This window comes from Cebus imitator, unplaced genomic scaffold (assembly GCF_001604975.1).
Source record: "Cebus imitator isolate Cc_AM_T3 unplaced genomic scaffold, Cebus_imitator-1.0 Scaffold197, whole genome shotgun sequence".
NCBI classification, from domain to species: Eukaryota; Metazoa; Chordata; class Mammalia; order Primates; family Cebidae; genus Cebus; species Cebus imitator.
In genome coordinates this window covers 1,166,068-1,179,567 of record NW_016107512.1, presented here as the reverse complement: position 1 = coordinate 1,179,567, position 13,500 = coordinate 1,166,068, and the positions used below count along the sequence as shown (strand labels likewise).

General features: G+C 43.4%; 1 protein-coding gene and 1 pseudogene across 16 annotated transcripts in view; both read left to right on the top strand.

Moving 5' to 3' along the window:
* The window catches only part of TRERF1 (transcriptional regulating factor 1), a 237,929-nt gene that overhangs the window by 34,206 nt on the left and 190,223 nt on the right, over nucleotides 1–13,500 (top strand). The window lies entirely within an intron of this gene.
* LOC119473964 lies at nucleotides 6,349–6,427 on the top strand (annotated as a pseudogene).

Genomic DNA, 13,500 nt, shown 5'->3' with positions numbered 1-13,500 from the left:
AAAGAAGTATGCAGAACCTTAGGTACCATCCACATCCACAGTTGTGGATATCAGAATCTGCAGTTTTAACAAGACCTTCAGGTGATTGGGTGCACATTAAGTTTGAGAAGTGCTGGGCTAGCACCGATGCCCCCTGAGGTTAGAGATTTGTGGCAATGTGGTTTTTATTGTGTAGTGCAATAAACGATTTAAACCCTAGTGCTGTGGTATGATTCCAGTCTGCTCTCTGTCATTAGAGCCTAGAATTGTGTGTGTGTGTGTTCATTGTCACTTGTGGCATCAGCGTAGGGTTGTGGTTCATTCACACCCCCGCAGCTCACCGAGTTCTTGGCACAGCTAGCCATTTCTGTGAATGCAAGTCTGGCATCATAGACTGTTGGGGGGTGTGACCAAAACACCACTTTCTTCCTGTTACTCCATGGAGCCCACAGGGGCTCTGGTTGTCTGCTGTGTCATGTCCAAACCTCTTGCTGGGGCTCCAGGGCCCATGTGTTTCAGGCTTATCTGGCCCCTGTTCTGGCCGGGCAGATGCTCGCCTTTGGCCTTGCCCTCAGTCTCTTGCTGGATGTGGCTTTCCTGGCCAGCGAGTCGTTCCTCCTCTCCACACCCCTGGATCACTCTCTGCTGCACTATTTACTGCCTGGGCGTTCTGGGCTGTTTCCTAGGGGGCTTATTGTAAATTGTGGACAGGTCCTAACCCTTCACTCAGATAACGCACTTTTAGAGAGCAGGACCCTTGTATAACAGGCACCCCAGCCTCTGGCGGTTTCCTGGTGAATGAATACACATGGATCCCTTCATACTGTGCAAAGGAGCCAGAGGATTTGGAATGAGTAGAGTGGGGTGGGCTGCTGGCTTCAGCCATGGGGTAGGGGCTGGTGAAGTCTCAGAAAAAGAAGCCCAGACAAAATTGGAAGGGCCTCCACTGACAGGGGAATGGGCCATTTGGGTACATAAGAGAAAGGAAGGTGAGTTTCCTGATGGCGCTGGAGTGGGGTGGAGGGGGCAGCCCCCGTGTTTCTTTGGAGTGTGTTTCTGGTTTGTTGCAAACCTGTCTGTCCTCTTTTTTTTGTGAATCTGTTGGTGAGAAAAGATGAGGCCTTAAAAAGGGCGGGGAGGAGGGGTGCAGAAGCTAGGAACCAGGCTGGCTGGGCGTTGTCCTGGTAAGGTTTGGGGTGGAGGCTATATTTACTTCTTATAGTGATGCTGGTAGGATCTTTTTCTATGTTTAGAAATAGTTTATATAACATGAAAATATGTGTTCTTAAAAAAAAACAACAAAAAACCCAGACACCAGAATAGAATAAAATTTAAACAGACCAATTACCATAGAAGAAATGGAGAAAGTTATCAAAGAGCTCGTCCTTAAAACAGTCCCAGGACCAGATGGTTTCACAGGTAAATGTTTTCAAATATTGAAGGCACAGGTGATTCCAATGCTATTTACATTGTCCTAGAGCAGAGAAAGAGCACTTAAAGTCTTTTTATGAAGCTAGTGTAACAAAATGTGACAAAAGAACAGGTGTGTACACAGAGCCACAAAGTGGTCTCTGTTTTGAATACCGAAGATGTGACATTCTAATAACACAGTTAGAACCCAGCAGCCCATTGAAAGTATGGCATGGTCACGGGAGCTCCAGAACAGGAAGGTAAGGATAGGCTAACTTTAGGATTTCTGTTAATAAAAATTCATCGTACTAAAGGCTCTAAGGAGAAAATAAGATGCTGAAAAGGTTTATGAAAAATTAGACATTTGTTTCTAATAAAAACTGCTATAGGAATAATTGGATACCTCCTCAACGTGGGAGAATACATTTTTCTCAAGCAAGTGGACAAATTTTGCTTAGTATTAAAATGGTGAATGCTAGATGCAATCCCATTAAAATCCCGATTAAGAACCATAATTATATAACCTTGTTTGGGGGGGGCGATAAGCTGGTATAATTAGATAAAAGGTATAAAACTGAGAAGGAAAAGGCAAAACTAAAAGATAAGAGAATTCAGTAAGGTAGTTTGACCCATAATTAATGCACAAAAATCAGTAGTTCTCCCCCATAAATATTCAGCTAGAAAATGTGATGGAAGAAAAAAAAATCCCACTTGTATAAGCAACAAAAGAGATAAAATATCTAGTTATAAGCTTAATAAAATTATATTAATATATAACTTCAGTGCTACCTAGGGGCATAAAAGACTTAAAGAGAAAGATAATCTTGGCTAGAAAGAGTCAGTGTTATAAAAATGTCACTTTTCCTATACATGTACAGTGTGATCACAATAAAATTACCACTAGGATTATTTTTGGCATAGAAAAGCTGATTCTAAGTTCATGTGGAAAAATTAGCTTGCATGAAAAAGAAAAAGAAAGGTCTAGCTCTGATAGATAGTAAGCATTTTAAAAAACTACAATAACTGACATAACCGGTACTAATCGGCTGAACAAGTGGAGACAGAATAGAGAGCCTGAAATAAATAAGGGTGTGTGTACGCGTGTGCGTATTTTGTGGTAAAGGCAGTATTTCAGATGTATGGAGAAATATAGGATTTTCACAACCAGATAGCTATCTGGGAGATAAGAAAGAGCAGGATCCCTAATTTGTGCTTTAAACCAGAATAAGCCTAATAAGTATAGGTCAAATAGTTAAATAAAGAATGAAAGTGTAAAAGCCATAGAAGAATTTTTCTATTATCTTGGCATAGAGAGATCTTTCGAAGTTTGACACAAATCCCAGACGCTGTAACATAAAGATTGATACATTTGACAGTATAAAAATGAGAACCGCTTCATGAGAATAACCTCATAAACAAAGTCAAAAGATACATGATAATCTGAGAAAAATAATTTGGAAAATATGATGAAAGGGGTTAATTTTCTTAATATACAAAGAACTCTTAAAAATAAATTAAAAGGGCTATTGAAAAATGGGCAAAAGGACATGGATAGAAATTCACAGAAAAGAAGTATAAGTGGCTCTTAAATATATGAAAAGATGCACAACTCTCTTATAAAAAATATAAATTAGCTACAATAAGAAGGCATTTGTAACCTATCAGATTGGAAGAGATCAAAATATTTAATAATACACTGATTTGGTGAGAGTGTAAACAAAAATTACTTCCATACATTGCTGGTAAGAATAAATGGATACAGCTTTGGAAGGCATTTGTGATATTTATCTAAATTATAAATGCCCATCTCCTAGGACTCAGCAGTTCCACTAGTAGGTATCAGTCCTAGAGAAACACTCACATGTACAATGTTCATTGGACATTATTGTAATTGTGGAAAATTGAAGACAACAATGTAAATATCCCTCAGTGGGAGATGGACTAAATAAAACGTGGGCTGTTCAGACCTTCAGTGGGTCAATAAAATACCTTAGTGGGTTTTGACACTGTGTGAAACAAAAGAAGATAATGGAGTGCATTGCACATAATGTGGCTGAATATTTGGTGAGCTTTTGTTTCGGTTTTGGGTATTCACAAATGTGAACTAGATTATAATATAAAGTGTAGTTCTTACTGTGTGATTCAGTCAAAGAAGTTGGGAAAATGCTGCACGAATAACTAAAAGGAATATATTAACTTAGTAACTAGTCATAAGACTAGATCTCAGAAGTGTAATTTTGGGTGAAAAAAGCAAGTTGCAGAGTGACAGGTACAGGGTGACACTACGTTTGAGAAAGAAAACACACAAAATGGTATCATATTTTTGATAGTATCATATTTTTGATGGAATCACTTATTCGTGTAAAAGAGGCCTGAAAGATGTGAACCAGGCTTGTAACAGAGGTGCCCTCTAGAAACAGAGTGATGTTGAGGGAGGCCTGCGCTTTATGGCACATTAAAAAAAAGTTGCCTATATATATATAAGGGTCTAAAAAATGTTTACACATTATTGAAAGACTCTCCAAGGATGCTTTAAGCCCAGGTGCTTTCCCTTTGGTTGTTTTTCGCTGATTCTGATTTGTCTTCTGTGGTCACTCAGTTCATGTCTCTCCTTTTGCTTTCATTTGGGTGTCTCGTAAATTTGTAAGTAACATGCTGATGATTTTCTCTTGCAAAGTTATTATCTGAAGATTGCACATAAAATGCCTTGTATCATGGCTCTTTTATTGGGTCTTTTCTAACTTTTCTATTTTATTCCTTTGAAATTAATTGGGCCCGTGGTTTATTAATTTCATGAGATTTTATCCCCCAAAGGGTCCACTTTTGGCTTTCCTTCTGTCTCTCTCTCTCTCTCTTTGTTGTTGTTGTTTTTGAGATGGAATTTCTTTCTTGTTGCCCAGGCTGGAGTGTAGTGGTGCGATCTTGGCTCACTGTAACCTCCGCCTCCCGGGTTCAAGCAATTTTCCTGCCTCAGGCTCCTGAGTAGCTGGGATTACAGGTGCGTGCCACCATGCCCTGCTAATTTTATATTTTTAATAGAGACGGGGTTTCTCCATGTTGGTCAGGCTGGTTTCAAATTCTTCAGGTGATCTGCCCACCTTGGCCTCCCAAAGTGCTGTGATGATCGGCATGAGCTGCCACACCCGATCTGGCGTTCCTTTTCTTGCCCAACATTTGCTTACATTCTTATTTTTTAATTGTGTTTTCACTTTTAATTTTTCTCTTATCTTTCATTTTTTTCTTGCATAAATTTTGGCCAATGCAAGCATAGCAGTGCTTCTCAAACTTCAAGATGCACATGAATCTCTTTGAGTCTAGAGCTCTTGTTACGCAGATTCTGATCCAGCAAGTGCAGGTGAGGCCCCAGATGCATCTCTTTCTTTTGTTTTGTTTTCTTTTTCTTTTTTTTTTTTTTGAGACAAAGTCTCACACTATTGACCGGGCTGGAGTGCAATGGCGCAATCTTGGCTCACTGCAACCTCTGCCTCCCAGGTTCACGTGATTCTCCTGCTTCAGCCTCCTGAGTAGCTGGGACTCAGGTGCACACCACCACACCTGGCTAATTTTTTGTATTTTTAGTAGAGGCGGGGTTTCTTCTATGTTGGCCAGACTGGTCTCAAACTTCTGACCTCGTGATCTGCCCACCTCAGCCTCCCAAAGTGTTGGGATTACAGGCATGAGTCACCGCACCCAGCCCCCCAGATGCATTTCTGATCAGCTCCAGGTGGGGCCTACCTTTGGGGAGCGAGAAAGTGGAGGAAATGACACCTGCCCTTCCACTGATATTAGCCAAGAATCCACCAACTGTTATAAAGATGATACTTCTAACTATTGCAATGAAATTGAACCTGTCTTCTATTGAAGTAGTGAAGATGAGATGCCCTGATCCACTCAATCACTTTTTTGGCTTCAATAGTGGCCATATTCTTTCTAAATGCTCCGAGAGAGTAGAATAGGGTTTGTGGCTACAGAATTTCTTTGGGCACATTTGGTGGGTTGAGCTGTTTTTTTGTTTGTTTGTTTGTTTGTTTTTGAGACAGAGTCTTGCTCTGTCGCCAGGCTGGAGTGCAGTGGCGCAATCTCAGCTCACTGCAACTTCTGCCTCCTGGGTTCAAGCAATTCTTCCGCCTCAGCCTTCCCAGTAGCTGGGACCACAGGCATATGCCACCACGCCTGGCTGAGTTTTGTATTTTTAGTAGAGACAGGGTTTCACCATGTTGGCCAGGATGGTCTTGATCTCTTGACCTCATGATCTACCTGCCTCGGCCTCCCAAAGTGCTGGGATTACAGACATGAGCCACGGCGCCCAGACTGAGCTTACTGTTTTGGCTAAGCATTGCTGTCCTAGCCTCCACTTATTTAACTGAGTTTCTTAAATTTTTTGTTTATTTTTGACACAGGGCCTTGCCCTGTCACCCAGATTGGAGTACAGTGGCACAGCCATGGTTCACTGCTTCAGACTCCACACAGCCTCAAACTCCTGGGTTCAAGTGATCCTCCCACCTCAGCCTCTTTAGTAGCTGGGATGACAGACACATGGCCGCCATGTCCAGCTAATTTTTTTTTTTAAGTAAAACTTTTTTTTTTTTTTTTTTTTTTTGTAGAGACAGGCATCTCACCATGCTTCCCAGGCTGATCTCGAACTCCTGGCCTCAAGTGATCCTCTTGCCTGAGTTTCCTAAAGTGCTGGGATTACAGGTGTGAGCCTCCATGCCCCACCATTGAGCTGACTTTGTAGGTCCATTTGGATCAGTTAATTGTTCTTAACATTGTTGGTGGCCAACAGACTTCTTTGGGGATATGATGGAGGCTATGGACTTTCTCTTCAGAAACATGCCCCACTTCTGTATTCATGCACATCAAAACTCCTAGTTTTTACTTTGCCTGTGTGAGCTGCAGGCCTCCTAAAGCCTCGCGAGCTATGACCACACAGAGGACTCCTGGTTTAAATGTTGCGTTAAGGCTGTACTTTCAGGAATAATTTCTGTAGTTTGTTACTAGAGAAATTTCTCTGAACATGGAGAGCACCAGATAATATTTTTAAAGTTTTTTTAGGCTCACGCCTGTAATCCCAGCACTTTGGGAGTTCGAGGCGGGTGGGTTACCTGAGATCAGGAGTTCAAGACCAGCCTGACCAACAGGGAGAAACCCCGACTCTACTAAAAACATAAAATTAGCAGAGCGTGGTGGTGCATGCCTGTAAACTCAGCTACTCGGGAGGCTGAGGCAGGAGAATTGCTTAAAACCGGGAGGTGGAGGTTGCAGTGAGCTGAGAACCATTGCATTCCAGCCTGGGCAACAAGAGGGAAACTCCATCTCAAAAAAAAAAAAAAAGATTAAAAAATATTCAAATAAATGGTGTTGCTAAGGCAAAGACTCCTCCTATTCTTGTGTTGCCCATGGTAGGGGAAAGCCTGTGTGACCACACGTTGGTTCTGTCTGGGGTCTGTTGGGCTGAGTGGTTCACACCCATCCAGACCCTGCCTGCCTTGTCTCCAGTCAGGGCAGCTCCACGGGTTATTTCCCTCAGCCGAGCCCTGCCCTCAGCTCTTATGGTCATGTCTGGTCTGAGGAAATGGAGACCCAGATCCCTCCTGGCCAGGATTCTGGGCTCAGACATTGTTCTGGCTTTGGCACGGCAGGGCCTCCTGCCTTGTTCCTTTGTCCCATTTCCTTCTCTGAGTCTCAGTTCTTCTACGAGGCTTCTGTGTTGGTTCCTATTCTGCTAACATGCTTGATATCCAGATCCTGAATTGGGACTGAGACCCTGCCCTCTCCCTTTGTTAATGATAACCAGGTGTGGTGGGGAGACATCAGTTTGAATTCCAGCTTTTCTACTTACTGGCTGTGTGACTCTGGATAACTTACTTAACCTTCCTGGGCCTTAGTTTCTTTATGTATGAGACAGGAGCAATAGAATATACCTGAAAGGGTGGTTGGAAACATACAACTGGTGCACAGTGTGTGTTAATAACAAGCAGCCAGCATCATTGGTCCTACTTGCAGGGGTTGGAGTCTTGCCCAGTCCAGCCAGATAGATGGAGCCTTAGTAACCTTCAGCAGATGTCCTGATGCCTGAGTTGCGGAGAGTTGTCCATCCTGACTTCCCCCATCATAGAGCTTTGCCCACTTGTTGGGACTATTCATAATTTTGTCCTAGGCTTTCCCCTTCCTCACAGTCCCTGTGAGCCCAGGCAGCTGGAGATTGGCAGCATCACTCCAGACAGGAGGCCTGCCCACTGGACCACAGCCCCTCTGTGTGTGCTTGGAACTGGCTGGGCTTGTCCATGTCTGGCTCATCCCAAGAAGGAAATTACAGATCAATTTCATGTAAACATGCAGCTGCAGAAGTCATCAGTGGAATAAATAAATAGGTAGGCTGGGCGCGGTAGCTCACACCTGTAATCCCAGCACTTTGGGAGGCCAAGGCAGGTGGATCACGAGGTCAGGAGTTCAAGAACAGACTGGCCAACATGGTGAAACCCCTGTCTCTACTAAAAAAATACAAAAATTAGCTGGACATGGTGGCTTGTGCCTGTAATCCCAGCTACTTGGGAGGCTGAGGTAGGAGAATTGCTTTAACTGGGACCCAGGAAGTGGAGGTTGCAGTGAGCCAAGATCACACCACTGCACTCCAGCCTGGGCTACAGAGCAAGACTCCATCTCAAAAAAAAAAAAAAAAAAATAGGTGAATGTCCTAACTAGGAAATATCTATTGGGCATCTACCATCCATTAACCGTAGTAGTTAGCCCTGGTGATATATCCACGTCTCTGTCTTCAGGGCACTGAGTCCTGAGGGGAATCAGACACATGGCCACTGATTGATTGACATGTGGTATTACAGAACCTGTGATAAAGGAGCGTGGTGATGGGGGTGGGGGACTGTGGAGCCTCAAACTCTACTTCAGAAAGGTGAGGATAAAAAAATAAAAAATAAAGGTGAGGTTTGGGAAGGCTTTATGGAGGAGGTGATGTTTGATTTGGATTTTGGAGGCTGATATCTCAGCATTCTTTATTAATTTTTTCAGATGAACTTTATGGTCACTGAATGGGCTCTTTAAAAATGAGTCTTGAGGTTGGGAACAGTGGCTCACACCTATAATCCCAGCACTTTGGGAGCCTGACAGGGGAGGCTTGCTTGAGTCCAGGAATTCTAGAGGAGCCCAGGCAACATAGTAAGACCCTGTCTCTACAGAAAGTTAAAAAAAAAAAATTAGCCGGGCATGGTGGTGCATACCTGTGATCTCAGCTGCTCTGGCGGGATCACATGGTGGGAGTATTACTTGAGCCCTGGAGGCTGAGACTCTGTGAGCCCTGATCGTGCCACAGTACTCCAGCTTGAGTGATGGAGTGAGACCCTGTCTCAAAAAAAGTCTTGAAAAATTACCAGGCGAGGCTCATCTCAGGAATGTAAGTCTGATTCAACGTAGAGAGACCAATATTAATAGAAACCATAAAAATCAGAATGTATATTATTTAGCACAGTGCCTAAAATATAATCAGTCAACAAATATTTGATGGATGAATGAGTTTGGTCTCAGTGGATGTAGACAAATACTGGAAAAAATTACATATGCATTATAAACCATCAGAAAACTAAAAATAGATGTGTTGGGGGATTTACCTATGTAGGATGAAGAGCCTGCTTGTGTATAACCATGTAGCAAGCCTTAGACAGGGGCTGCAGATACAGAGTGGGGAAATACTAGAAGTGTGCCCTGAAAAACAGGAACTAAACCAAAATGCCCATTATCTCTACTCTTATTTAACATAGTTTAACAGATGCTTGTCACAACAATATAGGAACAAAGAGAAACTAGAGGGATTGGTATAGGGAAGGAAGAGATAAAAATATCGCTGTTTGCAAATGACACAATTTCTATTCAAAGAAAATTACAAAATCCTACATGGCTGCTTCTGATCAGAAGTTAAACCATTAAGGGGTCAGCATTCCAAAGTTTATGCCTAGATTTGATGCCCTTTTGGCAGTTAAAATTCCAATGAAATACTCCATAATGGATGAACATGATAATTATAATAATAATCAGGAAAAATTGGTGGACATGCATATCAAAGGATGTTTTGAAAATCTTTTAGGAGCAGGACTTCTCTGAGCAAACAAGGCAGGCAAGTGGTAGTTATTAAAATTGTGCAATAGTAGGATAAATAAGGAAAATGGATGCTCTAAATGAATGGAGGACATTTATTTATTCATTTTGAGACAGGTCTCACTGCTCCCAGGTTGGAGTGCAGTGGCGTGATCACAGCTCACTGCAACCTCAACTTCCTGGGCTCAGGCAATCTTCACGCCTCAGCCTCTTGAGGAACTGGGACTACAGGTATGCACCACCATGCCCAGCTAACTTTTTGTACTTTTTGTAGAGACGGGGTTTTGCCATGTTGCCCGGACTGGTCTTGAATTCTTGGGCTCAAGTGATCCTCCCCCTTCAGCCTCCCAAAGTGTTGGGATTATAGGCATGAGCCATCGTGCCTGGCCTGGAAGACATTTATATATGACAAATTTGGAAAGGCAATAGTGAAAGAAATAATTTTATAGCAAATGGCTCTTGGGACAAACTAGGTAACAATGTGAAGAAAATGAACTCAGATTTATATCTCACATCATATGTTATAAGTTTTGGATGTATTAAAAAGTTTTACGAACTCTTAAAACACAGAGGAAGCAGATGGTATTTTTATCCTCGAGAGCAAATGTGTTTGAAAATTCTGTGAAAATGATCGTTAACAGAATGAGATGTGTTCAACTACAAAGGAATAAAATCTATAAGGTAAAAATTATAAAATCTTATTAAAGGATGGCTGGGCACAGTGGTTCATGTCTATAATCCCAGCACTTTGGGAGACCGAGGTGGGCGGATCACCTGAAGTCAGAAGTTGGAGACCAGCCTGGCCAACATGGTGAAAAACCCCATCTCTACTAAAAATAACAAAATTAGCCAGGGGTGGTGGCATGTGTCTATAATCCCAGCTACTTGGGAGGCTGAGACAGGAGAATTGCTTGGACCTGGGAGGCAGAGGTTGCAGTGAGCCGAGATCACGCCACTGCACTCCAGCTTGGGCAACAGGGTGAGACTCTGTCTCAAAAAAAAAAAAAAAAAAGAAAGTTAAAATGAGAAGTTAATGGAGAAGGGAAACAATTGTAATAAACCAATGGATAAGACATGTCAAAATTAAGCACAGAACTGATGAAGCTCTTTAAGGCAAATACTAAGACTCTATTGGTGAAATAACTCAGGCATAGGAACACATCATTATGTATGAAGCCTGGATCATAAACAGATGCAAAGGTGTTTCACTTTCTTTTCTTTTTTTTTTTTTGAAACAGGGTCTTGCTCTGTCACTCAGGGTGGAGTGCAGTGGTGCAATCATGGCTCACTGCAGCCTTGACCTCCTGGGCTCACTGCAGCCTCAACCTCCTGGCTTCAGCCTCCCAAGGAGCTGGGACTTACCATGGTGCCTGGATAATTTTTGATTTTTTGTAGAGACAGGGGTCTTGCTGTGTTGCCTAGGCTGGTCTTGAACTCCTGGACATAAGCGATCCTCCTGCCTCAGCCTCCGAAAGTGCTAGAATTACAGGCATGAGGCACTGCAACCAGCCAAAATGTTTAGCCATCTAAACACAAAAGAAATGTAAGTTAACCCAGCTCTGAGGTAGTACTAGCTGGCCTGTCATCTTAGCCAGAAATAGATTAAATTTATAAAATCCACTGTTGAGGCCTGTGGATAGGAAAACAGAGTACCCACCAACATTGCTGCACTTGGAGCTGGTTTTCTGGAGAGCACTATGGGGCTGGATAAAGGGGCCACAGGAGCTGTGCCCTTATTCCTACATTTTGACCAGTGTTTTACTTTAGGAGTAAGTCCCACAGAAATAATCCCAAGAGGAAGGAAAGCCACTTATCAAGAGATGGGAAGAAACTGGAAATAATCCAAATGCAGATAATTAGAGAATAGTTAGGTAAATGCTATGAAAACAATACAGTGGAAAACTTAAACATTTGATACAAGACAGATGGAGCAAAGTTAAGCGGGACAAGAATATGGAATCACTTATCTGTGCTGATGATGACTCGGTAAATATCTGTGCATACATGTCCATAAGAATCCGGACAGATATGGGGCTTATTTGATGTACTTTTGATTAGTTTTTTTTTTCTCTATAAAGTTGTTAGTATGTCATGAATGTAGGTTTTTAAAAGAAGACAGGATGGGGGAAATTCTGGTAGTAAAAAGAGGAAATGCGTTGCAGTGGAGAGATGGCCCCAGGAAGTCATCCACACGGAGCTGGATTTGAGTCACTACGTCACCATGTGGTTTTGGACATATCACATCTCTCTTCTCAAGCTCCCGGTCTCCACCCTGAGAGGAGGTAATGGTGACACCCACAAATTAGATCACAGGAGTTCTTGGCTTCTGAGAAAGCACTCTCTTTGTTGAGCCGGTTTTATGGAGTCCTGGAGGCCCTTGCTGGCACTCCCTCGCTTTGTTCCATCTCTGCAGAATGTCTGTAGTTTGGGGGCAGATCCAGGACCAGCTTGACAACAGAGATGGGCAGGCAGACAAACACAGACCCAGCCAGGGCAGCCAGCAGAGCTGCTGTGAATAATGGTGAAAAGAGACTGCAGCCCCCAGCAAAGAAATGTATTCCCCTTCCATTTCAGATCTGGAGGTGTGGCCTAAGAGGAGAAGACAGAGACTTAAAGAGAGCATTTTGTTGAGCAGACTTAGATGCGCCATGCAGTTGAACCTTTTTTTAAGACTGGTTTGTCGAAAAGGCAGGAAGGAAAGGAGGCCAGCCACTTATCTGGTATGTTTAGGACACTTTGGTGCATATCTAATGAATTCTAGTGTGGAGCCCCTCTCCTTGGGAGCCAGATGACCTTGAGCTTCTTAGCCTAAGCCCCAGCTTCCTCATGGTGAAATGGGAATAACCTCTGTGTCTCTCTGGTTTGTTGTAAGAATGACCTAAGATGTCATGCTTAAATGATCTTTGTGCTTTTCGGTTACTATTTGTCAAGGTTTCCCCTGGATGCGTGCCAAAAAAGACACAATGCAGGATCACATGGGGAATGTGGATGATTGTCTCTGCCTTTGGGGAGCTTGTACATCCAGAGGGAGTGGTTACACAAATCCCTGCAAGTGCCGGGGGTAAGGGAGGAGGATAAGGGTCATGGGAAGACAGCAAGGCTAGGGATGCTGTTTGTAAGAAGAGAGACACTGGGGCCACTCAGAGCAAGGGTCTATGACTGGGCAAGATGCAGTATGGGGGATGTCTGAGAGAGGCGGCATTTGTTGGGAAAGAGTCCAGAAGACATTAGGTAGATTTGAGCAGTTGTCTAGGATATACTGAACATACCCAAGCCTGTTACCTCATTGGAGCTTGATAGCAATGTGTGAGCTGAGGGAACTGGGGTGTTCAGGGACTGGGGTGTGAGCTTCTTTCTGGGCTAACTTGGGTCCAGGACAGAGGCCTCTGCATGCTCTGACTGTGGTCCTTCCTCCATACCAATGCCCTTTCAACAAGAAGAGTCATGAGCCAGAGTTCATTGCCAGAGTTCATCTTCTTCCTCGGAGTGAGGAAAGGGGCAGAAGAGAAGAGGGTGAAGGGCAAGAAGATTCTGAGATGAAGAGGGAAGATGATGGTCAGGAACCAGGAAGGGGGTCTGACCGAATTTTGGGAAGCAGTTGCTAGGATGTGGGACCTGGAGTTAGTCACTTGGGTGCCAGGTCCCAGCTTTACAGCTGCCAGCCTCTGTAACTGTGTCCAAGTCAGCCGACTTTTCTGAGCTTCAGTTTTTCCCTCTGTAAAATGGGGATGACTAACTTCTAGGGATATGGGGAGGACTAACTGAGTTGTATCTGGAAAGTGCTTGGAACTTTCCAAGTCTTCCGTACACACTACCCGCTGCTCTTGTTGTTTTTTGTGACCACAAAGGACTCATGCCCCTTGGAAACGATGGTGCTTCTGTGTCACGGGCTCTGTTGCATGCTGGGTCAGTAACACTTTCCCTGTACTCCACAGGGGTAGGTAGTTGCTTCTCTCTCTGCCTGCTTCTCTCTGTCTCAATCTTCTTCTGTCCCCTCCCCCC